Genomic DNA, 3,921 nt, shown 5'->3' on the forward strand with positions numbered 1-3,921 from the left:
CCTGGCCAGGGAGGGGAGGTTGAGAGAGAGAGAAAGGGCTCCACTCCAGGCTTTCCTTGTCCTGGTGTGCTGAATACTTATTAGAAGCCAAAAGACTGAGGAGGAAAGACTAGGGCCAAAGCAGGATGCCAATCAGAGTGTTTGCTCCCTGTGTGTTTCCAAAGACCAAGGCATAGCAAGAGTGTGTTCATTGGAGCACCTAGGCTCAAGCCCCCGAGGCTCACCCCGAATTCCCTCTGCCAACCCACCCCAAGCTGTAAGTTTCCTTTTTCGGTCCCCGGGACGGCCCTCATGTCAAAGAGCTGGGGGAGCATAGGGAAATTCCCCTCTCTTCCCCTTCAAGCAGCACATGTTCCAGGTGCCAGGAGGCCTCAGATTGAGTCATCTGGACTCAGCTGTTCTCCCCACTTTCAGCTTCTCTGATGATCTCTCTTCCTTCTCTGGTTGGGTAGTGTACTCCTTCCCTTCATTATCCAATACTTTGTTTTCCATGTTATGATGAACACCTTCCAGTCAACCCTTCCCGTAAGTATTTAAGCATTCGGATTCCCTTTGAGTTCTCGATTATATTGGAATCTTGAGTCTGGTTCCCCTGGATAAAGGTCCCATTATGCCTCTCTGAAATAGTTGTGACTTGTACTATAGTACTTGACTCTGTGGCCCACTGAGGCACCACAAGAAAGGTATTCCTGCAGTGGAATGGCTACATGTAGAAGTAGTGAGTTCCTCATCACTTGGAGATCTTCAAATGGATGCTCTGTGACCACTTGTCAGGGATGTTCTGTGGCATAGGTGCCCTCTGAGGGTGCCTTCAACTCTGAAGTCCAATGATTTTGGAAGGGAAAAGCCTAAGAGACCCAGAATCATCACCTCCTACTCCAGAATTCCTCTCCTTTAGGTTAGATAATGATTACTAGTGAAGCTGTCCAAATAGGGAGGTTGAGAAGACAAACAGGTTACAAATCTCTGGAAGAGGTATTGAGTGGGGTCTCACATTCATAGGTTGCATGAAGTACTGAATTCCCCTTCCTTCTCCCTACATATGCATAAAAGATTCCTGACAGTACACCTTATCTGATGATCATGTGACAGGATCCTATTTTAGGGCAGCCATCAGAGAAATTTGATTACATCCATTCAATCATCATTGAGTACACACTTTAGGCACCACTTAGGTGTAGGGCCCTGGACTCATACACATGTGGCCACAATCAACTTCACATTCACATTCATTGTGCTTTCCGTGTCCAACCATGGTTTCTAATGGCATTCCTTTCCAGCTCTAGGGTCAGGGACTGCATCCTCATCTGCAACCTCTCTGGAGCCCACAAAGCCTGGAGGCTCCTCAGGTAGGAATGGGGTGATTTCAGTGCCCTGGAGAGCTACCACGGGGCCATAACTAGTTGCTGGAAAGACCTGTAGTACCTAAAAGATGGGAAAGTCTCAGGTTTTAAAACGTCTTCTCTAAGAAATAGTCATTTGCCAGGGGAGGAAAGTCAGGATGTGTGGCTTGGGTGTGTCATCTTGTCCCATGTCCCAGTGACCGGACAAGATTTTGATTTTTTGGTGATTTAACAACCAGAAAAATCTCTGTGGGGGCCAGGAATGAGTTCACTTGTCCACCAGAAAGCTGAGGATAGTGAAGGACCAGGATATCCCATATAGGAAGCTTCCCCAGTAGAGTGTGTCATTCAGATCACTGTTCTCTCTTACTGTGACTGAAACTCCCCCCTCATAGCTCAATCCGTATCTAGAGAGTGTAACATTTCAAGCTAAGCTCATTGAGCCATTTCCCCCTTTGAAGTTCATAGCCCATTCCCCTTATAATGGCACCCAGACAGTGATGTTTCGATGCTTTTCCACCCCAATAACTTTTCAGCTCCTGCATCAACTGCATTTACCCCAGAAGCATCTCTCGTTCCTTCCCTCACCACAGGTACAAATGATCTGCATCTATTATTCATTCCAGGAAAGTCTAATTGGGAATGAAATTTGAAAATTGGAGATGAAGAAAAAGGGGAACTCAGGGCAGGGTGGAATGGGAGACGTACCCTCATGGGGACCCTGGTGACACCGGGATGTTGAGTGTTCCTTCCAGAAAGGGAGAGCTCAACAGCTGGGTGCCTCTGAGTGTGCTGATGCACCCAAACTTCAGACATGGAGGATTCTTTCTGTTCTCCACTGCAGCCACTGGCCACAGCCTGGAAGCTTTCACACTGAACTTCACCACCACCAACCTGCTCTACACAACAGATGTGGAAAACACTGGTTCCAGTAAATTCAGCACCACAGAGAAAATGCTGCAGCACCTGGTGAGACGCAATCTACCACACATACCCAAATCCTTTATTCTCTACCTGTAAGATTTTCTTCTGCATGTCTTAGACTATAGGCCTTGCTTAGAGACAGAAGCTTACTTCCCTTAGGAAGCATCTACATGGTTTGTTGGATAATAGCTAGTATTTATATAGCACCTTAAAGTTTTCACAGCATTGTACATAAGTCATTTCATTTGCTCCTCACAATAGCCCTAAGAGGTAAGTGCTATTATCACCTCTATTTTACAGATGAGGTAGTTGAGGCAGACAGATGTTAAATGACTTGCCCAGGGCCACCCAGCTAATAAGTTTCTGAGGCTGCATTTGAACTCAGGTCTTCCTGACTCCAGGTTCTAGCCTCTACCCACAGGAACACCTAGCTGCTTCAGTCTTAATAGAGTGTCCGACTTTGAGTCAGGTAGAACCAAGTTCAAATGCCACCTTAGATACTTAAAAGATGTGTGACCTTGGGCGGGTCACTTGCTTTCTCTCAGATAGCACCTACTTCATAGGGCTATTGCAGGGAACAAATGAGATAAAATGTGGAGTGCTTTTTAAACCTTAAAATGTTAGAGAAGTGTTCCCTCTAATTATTATTTCCCTCTCTTTCCTTTACCACCTCAAACTCCTGTTCAGGAATAGCAGCACTGGCTCCCTCTAGTCTGAATGCAGAGTGACATCTTTGAGGTGAGATCCCATAATCTGAGGGTTGTTTTGATGAGGGCATGCATTCTCAGTTCCCAGTCACACAGCTCAGGTTAAAGCTGAACAAACAGCAGAGGCAACCCCGCCCCATGCTTCTTCCATGTTCAGATTCCCCAAACTGCTTCATTTCTACCACTCTGGTTTGGATTCTTGGAACAGAGATTGCCCTTATAAGTCATGATTTAGAACAACTTCGCTGATGTCAGGCTCTCTTTAATGAAGATCTGTGATTGCTCAATGGTCCTACCCACATGGTAGATGTGGAAGCTCATCAGTCTTCCCAGGGTCACTTTCACCTTTTGCCGTAGTGACGCACACATCTCAATTTCATTGTCCCCATACCTGTGATACCCACTAGATGTCTCTGTAGCCGTCTCAGGGGTCTAGATCAACATTTTCTTTCTCAGCTGTAAGAAGCAACAGGAATGAATGCTGTGTGCCTCCACTGGAGAGAACCCAGTGTCCTCTTTCTGGACAGAGAGAGGGTTTATTGTGAGCTGAGCAAACTGAGAAATGGAATCACCAGACTTGGCCCCTACATCTTGGATAAGAACAGTCTCTACGTCAATGGTGAGCAGCCTGTCTCTCCCCAGTCCATCTTTGTATAATCCTAGTACTAACCTCTTTTCCTATTGTCCTCAATTTATTCAGTCCCTCGCCTCCCCTTGAACCTTTTCTTCTCATTCTTCCTTTGTTTAGCCAACTACATAAGAAAGACCCTATTCATACCTTTTTCCCTAAGGTCCCATTCCTTCTTGGTTGATATTACCTAGTGGCAGCTATGGAGCTTATCAGAAATATGATTTCCCTTCTCAGTTACTCCAAAGAATAAGATCTCTAATATGAATAGGTTTCTATTTTGTGGATTATTAGCTGCTCAACACTCCTACCCACGCAA

At 45.7% G+C, this 3,921-nt stretch overlaps 1 long non-coding RNA gene across 1 annotated transcript; it reads left to right on the forward strand.

Moving 5' to 3' along the window:
• The first annotated feature begins 1,307 nt into the window (after positions 1 to 1,307).
• Positions 1,308 to 3,733, forward strand: LOC110204727 (uncharacterized). The gene is made up of 5 exons (XR_013486251.1): positions 1,308 to 1,349; positions 1,880 to 1,936; positions 2,188 to 2,312; positions 2,955 to 3,005; positions 3,431 to 3,733. It is a non-coding gene; the product is annotated as an uncharacterized LOC110204727 (long non-coding RNA).
• The last annotated feature ends 188 nt before the right edge of the window (positions 3,734 to 3,921 follow it).

This window comes from Phascolarctos cinereus, unplaced genomic scaffold (assembly GCF_003287225.1).
Source record: "Phascolarctos cinereus isolate Bilbo 61053 unplaced genomic scaffold, phaCin_HiC Scaffold_1063;HRSCAF=1721, whole genome shotgun sequence".
NCBI classification, from domain to species: domain Eukaryota; kingdom Metazoa; phylum Chordata; class Mammalia; order Diprotodontia; family Phascolarctidae; genus Phascolarctos; species Phascolarctos cinereus.